Raw genomic sequence first — 13,214 nt, 5'->3', positions numbered from 1 at the left:
ATAGTCAGCAATGAAATGACATGGAAATGTAATAGTAACAAAGATATCAAGGGAATTAAATGTTTCTATTTTATGTATATAAGAATACAGAAGGATTCCTAAGAGGAGGATGCATGTAGAGAAGGAAGATGCATACAGGATGTTATTACACAGCCATGCAGTTCTCTGAGAGTCAGTGTAAAGACAGCACTGAAATTAAATATTTAGAGAATTTAGATTTCACTAACAATTCTTTTTTTATAAATCAACTGGTAATTCAATGGAAAACAGTACAGTCAGACAGATTATGAAGAGTGTATAAAGATGGTTATGATTATTTATTAATATGCTTTTGGAAGCCTTATCATCGCAGGCTTTAAACTAAATAATTTCTCATGCTGTGGGACTTTGAGGAGTCTCTTCCAAGACCAGAATGCCTGAGAGAGACCAAGGTAAGGTAATGTATTGACTAACCGGATAATTGTTAGCCAGAAAAGTATATCCAATGGGAAATGCTTTCCAAATGTGTCCAAACATTTCACCTACCATTACTGAAAGGAAAGTCTAATGATAAAGCTATACAAAATATGGAAATTCAGTTTCACAGGGAATTTAAAATTTTTCTTTGTTTTGAATGGAATGAAACAGCTTTTTTTTTTTTTTTTTTTTACACAATATGCAAAAAAGCTCATTGAGGGGTGAGGGGAAGAAGGCTGTCTGTCAATCAAACTAACTTCTTGCTACTTCATATTAGTGCTCATCAATGTTAAAATATAAAGTTAAAGACAAAACTAGACAAGCAGTTGGAAAACAAAAATTGATCTTTTTTTCAGTAATATTAAGAAGGATGTTTGACTATCAAACAAAATCATGGATTCCTTTTCAAATAAAATTACTGTCAGATGCATACAGTTCTTGAAATTTTAATATTGTTAGAGCTGCACATTTCTCAGAGGATTTAGCTGTTCTGAATGAGAAGCTTCATCTTAAGAAAAGTAGCCATGAGGGCCCATATGTTAGGAAAAAACAAAAGTATCAGTTGAGCCACGGGCCTCTGCTACCTATAGATGTAGAAGGCTTCATGAAGCTTATTGCTGAATGGGCTCTCTAGAGATTTTACTCCGTGTAGCCCCGAAAAACGCATCATATTTTTGAATCTATTATCCCTGTCTAGAGGCAGGGTATGATTTACCTGTGACCTCAAGTTATGAGTAAGAAAATACATTAAAACTTATTTGGAATTCTTTTCAGTCACTAGGGATGAAATCCTAGATATGCTGAGTTTGCTGAGAGGCTTGATCATGATTTTTAAGTAGTGACATTTACTTCACCCATTAGGGTCAGCATTGCAAACTTGCATTTAGCCTTCTTAGTCATTCAGATTCTCCCCTACTGACTAGAAGAGAATGATTTAATATTGTACAAATAAAAGTTGAGATCCTAAAGTGTTATATATATATTTTTTTTATTATATGCTCTCATTTTCTTTCAATTTTATCCCTTTGTCCTCTTCTATTTGATTTTCTTGCTAAGCATCCATTGTAATAAAGTGCCATGTTCAATAGAGTTGCAGTGAGCAATTTAAATAATAGCAGGTGTAGATGTGTAGGAATTTTGATTGTAATGCGCTACTGTGAAGAACTCATGCATTTATAGTGCAGTATATTTCTGAAACCATTATGGCAACAGGCCAAAATCAGCTTGAATGCGCCAAGGGCACTGCTGCAAATGTATAGAGTTGATGGAATTCATTTCAGTCACTTATTCTTGAGGTAGGATTACAGAAAATTTTGATCAGTTCATGCATCTCCAATTTGGCCTGCAGCTTTGAGCTGTGGCTACAACAGAGCTCTCAAACTGAGCACAGATGGGGCTAGATAGTATCTGGGTAAGAAGCTTCCAAAAAAATCTAAATGCTGCAATGTGTAGGTGTTGGTAACTCACTAGGCTGTATGCTTCCCTCAGGTCTGCTCCTTATACCAGTGCCTTTTACCATGGCAGCAAGCGCTAGCTTGCTAGAGGTATTTCCTTTGAAGATAAGAGAGACGATCAAGTTCTTTATCAATTGAAAATCCTAGTATATGTCCTCCAGTACTAGCCTTGATACCATGTCTAACTTCTAGCTCAAGCAATTCCATTAGATTCTGTCTGTTTTTTCCCATTTCATTTTCAAAAGGAGCAAATTAGAACTGCTGTCAATATAAAACTGCTGTAACTTCATTTTGTGGATAATTAGCTGAGGCTATCTACATTAGAAGAAACGAAGTTTTTATTCTGGGTACTAGTCATTACCAACTGCAAATGATCACTTTTATGTATATCTGCTGAGAAACTCTTAACTTTAGGATGGTTACTTTGTTAGTATAATCTGTATAATCTCTCCAAATTATCCTGAGTCTTGCAGTTCAAGTTAAGCTTTATTCTTTGAACTATGACTTCAGCTGTGCTAGAGAACCCCAATTGCAAGTTCATGCTACACTGAAGCTGGGAATACTTTCAGCATGTTATATAGGTAAATATAACACTATTTACAGCTTATTGTTCTATGAGACATTTCACCAACTAGACACAACATTGAACAAAAATTAATATGGACTGCTCTGGGACAAAGTAGAAAAGGCCATTTTTCAGGTGCTTCACAGCATGTCTTAACCATTGGTTTTAACAGTACTTTGCAATCTGGGATAGGTGTCTCGTCAGATCCACTTCTAACACATTTGCAGTTCAGGAAACTCCGTTAAGCTCTTCAAACATGAAGGAGGTTTTTACAGAGTTCTCTCACACCACAGCTGTGCATGGAAGCTGAAAAGAGAGTCTGGTGCTCAGAATCTGTGTTGAAATATAGCTGGGGATAGAGGGTGGGTGATGTGGCACCATGGTTGTGTAAAATGTCGGTCATGCTGTAGGCCAACTTCTGCTCAAGTAACTTCTCCTGCCTGTAGAAAAATTGGTGGAGTTGCATGAATATATACTAAGTGTCCCGTCATAGCCTGAATTTGCTAAACTACTGGCATTGCTTTGAAATAACGCAGTGGATCATTGAACTTTTCTGCTTCACATTATTTGCAGGTAAAATAAAATAGACAAAATATAATGGAGGAGGTGAAAATGACAGTTACATGGAGAAGCATTACTTTTATGAAGTGCTTAGGAATCAAAAGTTGCGTTTGCATGTGTTGACACGCCATCATCGCATCTCCTCAGTGACTCACACCCAAAACTAACAAATGTAGACAGGATGATGACTGATGTAATTTAGGTGATGAAATTATCTATGATCAACCAAAATTTATTCAAGAGATGTTGTCATGCTGCACTCTTTAAAAGAAATTAAAAAAAATATATCTGTAGTGATGGAAGTGCATTTTGAAAGACAGGACATAAAGCAGCCTAACACGCAAATTACATCTGTAATGGAATAAACATAGCTATTGCATATCACTGAAACAAAGGCACATGGGTTATCAACTTTGTCTCATAAGGCAGGCCGTTAAGATGGTCTCCTTTATTCTCTTGCAGTGAGCTATTTTTTTAGTCTTGCTGAATGTTTGGTCACTAGTTACAAGATAAACTGAATCTGTGAGGTTATTTCATAAAAGCTAGTCTGCACATCCACAAAAAGACTCAGAGAGACAGAGCAGGGAGCCCAGATAAAACCTCATTCATCCCAGGATCCGTCAGCACATCAAAGCCCAGAGGAGCAAAGGGGCCTAACAGCAGGTTGTGGGGGGACACACCAAAACTGAAGACTCAAAGAGAAGGACACCCTGTCTGGGCTCCCCACGGGGCTGCCCCAGCAGAGCCTCAGCCCCAGTCACAGTGGGTCACTGGGAGAAGCTCTGTGGATCACCTTCTGGACTCAGGGTGGTTGCTGTCTAGGAGTGGGACAGGTGGGTGCAGGGGAAGAACAATTTAGGATTGCACAGGATTTACCATGGAATGTTTAAGGGAGGAATTAAAGGTGAGAGTAAGAAGCGGGGGGGGGGGGGGGGGGGGGGGGGAAGGGATTTAGGAATATAATCTGGGCAGGAAGAAATGGAGGGATAAGGGAATAAAAAGGTCCATTTGTCTCTAAGCAAAGGCTGGTCTTGCAATTGATCATAACAGCCTGCTTGTCTACTTATTAAAGTCCACCTTCAACTGCTTTCCAGTAGATGTCTGTGTTTGTCTGGGGATCTAGGATGCCAGCAACTGGAGTGGGGCTGCAGCCTCGGGAGCTCATATGTGTATGTGCCATCAGCTGGGAAGACGGAGAGAGCCTAGCTGCTGAATGGATTACCTTCTGCATACGTACACATACTCTCAGTAATGGTCCTCTGCCTGCCCAGCCACAGAGGGGAGCAGGATGAGGCTCTTGGTGATGCCTGTGTTTTGTGAATGTCCATCTGCGACCTGCGTGGCCAGCCATCTGTAGGTATAGGTATGGGGACACAGAGTATCAGCAGCCTTGTCTCCCTTGAGCTCTCAGATGCAGAATGAATACTTTATCATTATATATTGGTATTTCCAATTCCTAATTCCTCTAACAGAACAAACATCATTTTTTAACAACTCTGAGCAGGTCTGCTGCTTATCTTCCTGAATGAAGTTCTTTCCTTTGACAAGGCAGATTTATTTCACTTGTCAGAAGTAATGTCTGCCCAAGAATCCTCTGGTCACCATGATAACCATGAGATCTTCCATCAGTGCTGGCAGCCAGAATGTGCACATTTTAAATTCTCCACTCTCTACTCAAATACAATATATCTTAATGCATCCTGCCATTTAAGTGTTAGACAATGAAAGGTCAGACAGAGCTGAGTTACTAATGGAAGGTTCTTCAAGGTTTAAAGACTGCCTTGTATGTCTAATTTTCAAAACCCCATGTGTAAGCAGAGATTGCTCTCCTAAATTAATAGCTAGACACATTAATGAGGACTTCCTTAAATATACAAAATTTGTGTGATTGCGTGTGCATATGATAGAATTGGAAAGTGTTCAACAGTGTCTCCTACACTGGAGATATTCAAGGCCCGCCTGGACAAGTTCCTGTGTGATGTACTGTAGGTTACCCTGCTCTTGCAGGGGGGTTGGACTAGATGATCTTTTTAGGTCCCTTCCAACCCTTGGGATTCTGTGATTCTGTGATTCTGTGATTCTGTGATTCTGTGATTCTGTGAAATCATTCATATGCAAAATATTTTGAGTAAGAAAACTATTTAAACTAAGAAAACTTTAAGAAAAAAATACATAGAGATTAAAAAATCAGATTTCAAGGAAAACTGAAGGATATCACAGAACACAATAGCTAAAAATGCTGACTTTCATGAAGCAGTACTGTAAGATATAGGTGATTAAAATTCACTGTGCAGATCACTGGAAAAATCCATAGATGCTTAAAAACATTAATTGGCTACTCCAGTCTCAAGAGAGAGAAAAAATAATCCTGTTATTGAAAAGAACATAAGCAAGAAAGAAAGCTTTTGATACTGTCAGCATGGATCCCAATTCCTCTTTCACAGACATAAGGTGAATATTGATTAGTGTGATCTTTTCAGGCTGTGCTTTCTTTTACATTTCTGTAAAGAAGTTCTGAAACAGATTTCAGTTGGGTTTTTTGTTCTCATTTCTTAGGATGCGTATGAAGAGTGTCTGCTTTCTTCCCCAGCAATAGCAACGCAATGCTAGTACTGCCTTAGTTTTAACCAGTCTGATGTGCAGAAAAGCACAGTGTTGCACGATGTCAGCAATTCTGCAGCACAAAATGTTGATGGAAATGTCAGGCTGCTGTTAGAAGCAGTGACGGGGTTATGGGAAGCCAAGACTCTCTGTGAAAGGAGCTTGTGAGGGTCTCTGGGAAAATATGGAGCAGTAACATCTGTGTTTCGCTGAGCTCTCACGAGAGAAAGCGTTCTGGATGCTTTTTATTACAGTCTTTTGATGAAACTGAGATGGCACCATTAACTGTTTCCAAGATTAGAAATGTTAACATTTTCTTTACCACATTTGGGAGCTACATTTGACAGAGTATGGCACAGCAGAAACAGAGAGATCTGCTGTGTTGTAGATTTTGCCAGGCTCTATGCAGCCATCATATGCTCCTTTAATCTTTCTGCTTTCTTTTTACTTCCTTTTTCATCTTCTCTAGCAAAATTTCTGATGTATAAAATCCTGTGTTATTTGTGAAGTAAAAGGTCTGCAGTAATGATAGCATTTAACTTTTGATGTAAATCATTCTGCCTTCGGCATGTTGCAAACAAGATTAGCTGTTTGCTTTTCATATTCTCTGCATACTAATTTCAGGAGAACTGCTGTGTTACATAAGCACTTGATTCCTTTTCCTCTTTTCTTTCCCTTCTATTGTTTAAGACAATGTAAAGAAGTAAATTAAAATCCGCTGCTAAGCGGAACCTGTTTCTCTCAGGAAAACATAATAATGGTCATTGAGACAATGGCACACAATGATACTGTAATGAACTGGTGGAATGCACTGCATTTCACTGTCTCCAGACAATTAGAAACAGAAAATTACCCATCCACTGAGTTTACCCACCCACACTGACAGTTTCAGAACAGTCCTTCGAGAGTATTTCTAAATGTTTTGACCAGTCTAGTTTTTAAATTTCACAAGTGTCAAGACCGTCTTGAAAAAAAGAAAAAAAAAAAGATATATTTCAAATATATCAGCATTCAATGTCAAATACTATAACCATGAGGTTGAAAGTGCTCTGATTTAACAAAACGCAATTTATATCTATGCAGAATGTCTAGAACTGCAGCTGGAAAATATGTTTTAACTGTGGTTTTTGACTACCAGAAAGTCCCAGCCTGGTACAAAAGAAATATGTATACAGTATTTCTAGAAAGGATTCACTGTGCTGTTTAAAAAAGTGCAACTAAATTGTGTAAATGGATTGTAGAGGGCTATAATTCACAAGTTGTTTTTTGGTTTGGCTTTTTTTTTTTTTCCACCTGTTCCAATAGAAAATCTGGGAGCTCCAGTTCAGGAAAGATGTTGGTTAAATGGGTGTCCAGAGGAGATAAGAGGTCTAGGAAATATGAGTGGTTGAAAGAATCCTGGCAATTAGCTTTCCACAAAATTTAAGATCAATAGCCTTTAAAAATGCAATGGTCTTCTGACACAAATTTTATCTGTGTAGTTAGTTAATAAACTAAGAAAATAGTGGATTATGTTACAATACAGAAAGGTAAGATTAGATGCCTGGACAACTTTTGAATTTTAAGGGTATTGACACAGAAATAGGCTGAATAGGGATGTCTTAGAGACCGCATCACTGAAACTTTTAAAAACAGGACAAACAACCTCTTGTCAGGTATGACATGGTATATAATTCATCCTGTCAGCATAGGAGAATGGATTAGATGATCACCTGAAATCCCTTCCAGCCATATGACTATTTAGAAGAACAGAACATACATCCTCTATAATTTATAACCTGTTACAGTTTTACTGCTGCTGCTCATATTATTTTTCTTGTCACCTTTACTGTTCTGTAATAAAATTGATGCAAAAAGGATTTCTTTGTTGAATTACCCTTCTGTGGCTTATATCAAGGAAATATTGAGAGCATAGCAAGTCCAAGCATACTGGATTCTTTGGGAGCCAAACAAAACTAAGTAAGCAGTGCCTGATTTGTGTTATCAGTAACTGCTTCACACTTATAAGGGCTCCAGATCTGTCCCATAAATAAGGTAGAAAATACTTTCATATGCTTGTCCCAACATCTAAGGAAGTGACAAAAAGTGAAAGATACAGATAACAGAAACAGGTATCACTCAATACTGAGGAAAGCAGTCATCTGTCCTTTTCTTAATGCAGGTTGCAATGTGTCTCAAAGGTCTAGTTTCCCAGTCTTCCAGCACAAATAGCCTAACTGGAAGGAGTCACAGCTTACTTTCAGCCCACATTTCTGATGTCCTTCTACAAAATCCAATGCACTGTGAGGCAGGAAGAGAACTAGGAGAGGCAACTGCTGGCATGCCCACTGTGGCTTCACCCTAGAACAGAGCTGGGCTGCAACTGGGGTGTGCATTTCAGCACAGGAAGGCAAAGTTCTACTTGAGCTGGACTCTTAATATCTGAACTATTTCTGAGCAGAATTTCTAGATAGAATAACTAGTTCCATCTGATTCCCATTAAGTGCCTTAAAGGTCAGCTGGATGATCCACTTACCTTAATTTAAAGAGTTAGTGCATGTTAACTGGGCTGTGATAATTTGTCCATAGCAAATGTTATAGAATCATAGAATCATAGAATAGTTCGGGTTGGAAAGGACCTCAAGATCATCTAGTTCCAACCCCCCTGCCACAGGCAGGCACACCTCACACTAAACCATCCCACACAAGGCTTCATTCAACCTGGCCTTGAACACTGCCAGGGATGGAGCATTCACAACCCCCCTGGGCAACCGATTCCAGTGTCTCACCACCCTAACGGGAAAGAATTTCCTCCTTATATCCAACCTAAACTTCCCCTGTTTAACTTATAATCTGTTACCCCTTGTCCTGTCACTACAGTCCCTGATGAAGAGTCCCTCCCCAGCATCCCTATGGGCCCCCTTCAGATACTGGAAGGCTGCTATGAGGTCTCCACGCAGCCTTCTCTTCTCCAGGCTGAACAGCCCTAACTTTCTCAGCCTATCCTCATACAAGAGATGCTCCAGTCCTCTGATCATCCTCGTGGCCCTCCTCTGGACTTGTTCCAGCAGTTCCATGTCATTTTTATGTTGAGGACGCCAGAACTGCACACAATACTCCAAGTGAGGTCTCACAAGAGCACAGTAGAGGGGCAGGATCACCTCCTTCGACCTGCTGGTCACGCTCCTTTTGATGCAGCCCAGGATACGGTTGGCTTTCTGGGCTGCGAGCACACACTGAAGCCGGCTCATGTTCATTTTCTCATCGACCAGCATCCCCAAGTCCTTCTCTGCAGGGCCGCTCTGAATCTCTTCTTTGCCCAGTCTGTAGCTGTGCCTGGGATTGCTCCGACCCAGGTGTAGGACCTGTTTGCAACTCCAAGATCACAGAAGCGATAGAAATAAGCTGTTGCAATTACATTCAAAAGTGATAACTTCTTCAGCTTTGGGATTCTTTATCAGGGTCCACTCAGCCATCATTCTTTACATCACATGATTTCTGAGCAGTTTATCTTGTCTGGAATAACTTCAGCATTACAGATCATAAATGCTTCCTAGTCTTTTGACCTTGTTTGAGAACAGCTGATGCTCCCAGCTCAGATCCCACGTGCAGCAGGATTTTGCTCTCTTTATTTCACTTGAGCCAACTGATTGACAAGCAGAGTTTCTACGTAATCGTTTCAGACATTAGAAATGCAACCCTGCTTCTCAGCTTCCCAGAAGTCCTCCCTAAAGATCACCTCCAGCTCTAGCTCATCAGGACACCAGAGTCCTTACAAGCAAGTCCTCTCACCTTACACTGGATGAGTGCTGTCTGCTAAATTGCAGCCTTTTGAATGCAGAGTTGTATCTGTTCCTATGCCTTCCAGACCTGGTAAAAATATGATGTGAACAGGAAACTAAAAAAAAAAAAAATAAGAGGCAGCATCCACATTCCAGTACTAATCATTTTGGTCATTTGGTCACTCAGTACCAACTGCTCATTTTAGTTTCAAAAATAAGAAAAAGATTCATAGAATCATAGAATAGTTAGGGTTGGAAAGGACCTTAAGATCATCAAGTTCCAACCCCCTTGCCACTCCTCACACTAGACCGTGCCACCTAAGGCTCTGTCCAGCCCAGCCTTGAACATTGCCAGGGACGGAGCATTTACCACTTGTCTGGGCAAGCTGTTCCAGTGCTTCATCATCCTCACAGTAAAGAACTTCCTCCTTATATCTAACCTGAACTTCCCCTGTTTAAGTTTAAACCCATTACCCCTTGTCCCTGATGGAAAGTCCCTCCCCAGTGTCTTTGTAGGCCCCCTTCAGATATTGAAAGGCTGCTATGAGATCTCCACGCAGCCTTCCCTTCAGGTTAAACAGCCACAACTTTCTCAGCCTGTTTTCATACCGGAGGTGCTCCAGACCCCTGAAATCAACTGAATCAGCCTCCTGATTCATCAGCTGAGACAAAATAAACTTTATTCTCACCCTCTTTGAGAAATGGATTCACTTTCTTTAGCTAATTCTTAAAGATGGCAGATATTGGTTGCATACTTAACACTAGGAGCTGCAGGCCTGCTAACTCCTAGCATGAGCATTGCTACATGTATAAAAGTTTACTTGCTAAATATCTCTCTTTTACTCTTGCAGGCTTTACTAACTTTTTTATTATTTCTCTTAACCCAGCCGTACTAGAAAAAAAGATATGAATCATCCTGCTGTATTTCACTGTGTATGTGTATGTGTGTATGGACACTTTGTACATGTGAGAATCTACAGTCTCAGCTGAGAGAAGATGGCTAGTGCTTTGCCAGAAGTAAGGGTGACTACAGAGGCTCCAAGTTTCACTTTGCTGAACTATAGTGACTGACAGCTCAGTGTATAACCTGAATCTAGCCTTATTCTGCAAAGTATGAATCAATGACTCCACCCTAAAATCAGTATGCTGGGATCAAGTGCCACCTGGAGGTCTTTGTGCCTCTCCATTCCACGCTTTGTGCCTCTCCATCCACTCCAGGCAAAGCTTAGATGCCCTGACTAGACCAGATGTCAAATTTTCAGACAGCTCAGTTTAAGCAAGGTGAAATTTTAAACAGTTCTATAAAATGAAAGGACAAGTTATTTTTTCTGAACCTGAAACTAGTGCGATTTTCCTTCTATAAGTAAATAGCACACACAGTACAAAAGGTGTCTGTAGATCATGTGAGCTTGTATAAACACTTGTGTGGTTATTTGCCTAGGCACAGTGTGAATATCTAAAAGAAGCTGAGCCAATTTCATTACTGACATAAGCAGTGAAATGACTACTGATTTATGTCAATGATGTGAAGGATTTGAGATTTGCATACAGTGCCAGCTAACAAGTTATAGCCCTGTGCCCTCACAGTACTTGTTGATTTGACATTTTTGCTAAAGTTCCTCTGCCAGTCTCTAGTTGTTTCAGCTACTGAAACTTACTTGTGTACATTTCAGATTTAAAACAGTAGACTTCCCTAATTTAAAATAAATATTGTCTGTTAAGGCAATATGGGGGTGCAGATCTCAAGCTGCATCTCAAAATTTCAAAATGAATTGATACAATATTTGCTTACACTATTCTGGACTTTCTTTCAATGAAAGAAAAACAGATCACCAACTGGCTTTTTGAAATTTTATTTTATTTTTTGCCATATATTGCAATGTGTAGAAGGTCCATTAGAGGAATAAATTCTGCCATTGAAAAGAGATGAAAATGACTGACAATATAATAGATTCAAGCCAGTATATGAGGCCAATTCAAATCAAGAAAATTTTAGTTGCAGAACCAAACCTTTGAGAGCAACGTTACTGCTTATTAGGCATTAACAGTATTCATAGCCTACTCACAACAGCAAAATGTTGCAGTTTACAGAATCACAGAATCACAGAATCCCAAGGGTTGGAAGGGACCTAAAAAGATCATCTAGTCCAACCCCCCTGCAAGAGCAGGGTAACCTACAGTACATCACACAGGAACTTGTCCAGGCGGGCCTTGAATATCTCCAGTGTAGGAGACTCCACAACCCCCCTGGGCAACCTGTTCCAGTGCTCTGTCACTCTTACAGTAAAGAAGTTCTTCCTGATGTTAACGTGGAACTTCCTATGCTCCAGTTTACACCCATTGCCCCTTGTCCTATCACTGGATATCACTGAAAAAAGCCTAGCTCCATCATCCTGACACCTACCCTTTACGTATTTGTAAACATTGATGAGGTCACCCCTCAGTCTCCTCTTCTCCAAGCTAAAGAGACCCAGCTCCCTCAGCCTCTCCTCATAAGGGAGATGTTCCACTCCCTTAATCATCTTTGTGGCTCTGCGCTAGACTCCTTCAAGCAATTCCCTGTCCTTCTTGAACAGAGGGGCCCAGAACTGGACGCAATATTCCAGATGCGGCCTCACCAAGGCTGAGTAGAGGGGGAGGAGAACCTCTCTTGACCTACTAACCACTCCCTTTCTAATGCACCCTAAGATGCCATTTGCCTTCTTGGCCACAAGAGCACATTGCTGGCTCATGGTCATCCTCCTATCCACCAGGACCCCCAGGTCCCTTTCCCCTTCACTACTTTCCAGCAGGTCAACCCCCAACCTGTACTGGTAAACAGTTTAGTTTGAAAGACTACCAAAACAAAGGTTATATATAAAACTTGGAAAAGTAAGATTATGAATAAATGTCACACTTTTCCTTATCTAAAAGAAACACTCATAACCATATTAAGTAAAAATGCAGGTTGTTTTCTAAATTATCCTTTCTCAGATATCCTCGGAGAAAAGAATATCATGCAGCAGTAACCTCTGCCAAACTGTGCATTGTGATCAGAAGCCAGTGACCTGACTTATCGCACCACAGTACTGACCACAAGCAATGGGCATCTACGCTGAGGTGGGTAGTAACAGCTTTTTCCACAGCACTGCTTCTGAGGCAGACACTGTGGGGATTGCAGAATTAAATTGCTTGGGAGGATGCTTTTAGTTAAAATGCCTCTAACATCCCAGGGGGCTGAAAAAAACCCTGTACTCATGAGCTAATTCATTCCCAGAATGCCAGGGATAGAAAGCGAACAGAATAAAGCTTAAAAAATCCTCAGAAGTCATGTTAATATGTGGTACCTTTAAGAGCATAACAAGAAATCATGCACAGAGCTCACAGCACAGCGAAGCACTGCACACCAGAAGACAGAGGAGGCAGGTTTTTACCTTTGCAGTAGTCCCAGATAGCTGACAGAGGTCCTGTCCACTATCCCTTCAGGCACCAGAAGCTCCCCCACTCCTCCTGCTAAAAGTTATGTTACCATGGTTACATCCTACTCCTGTGTGAACAGCCTTCTCCCCTGCCTGCCTGAGGCTTTCAGCATGAACTATGGTGCCAGGAACATCCAGAGAGATCACTTCTTGTGTCAGTGGCCATAGCTATGAAGGCTCTCCAGTTCAGAGTCCACCCACCCTGCACAGGACAGAGTTGGAACATTAAAGAATCTAGCCCAGTACTTCTCCTATCCAGGAGAAAAGCTGTGCTGTAGAGCACCAAGGGTCCAAAGTCTAGGACAACATTCGTATCTGCTAAATTCTGTGAGCAACATGTTCTCACAAATACTGAGCA

The sequence above is a fragment of the Lathamus discolor genome, chromosome 4 (genome assembly GCF_037157495.1).
Source record: "Lathamus discolor isolate bLatDis1 chromosome 4, bLatDis1.hap1, whole genome shotgun sequence".
Classification (NCBI taxonomy): Eukaryota; Metazoa; Chordata; class Aves; order Psittaciformes; family Psittacidae; genus Lathamus; species Lathamus discolor.
Note: the sequence above shows the minus strand (reverse complement) of the source record.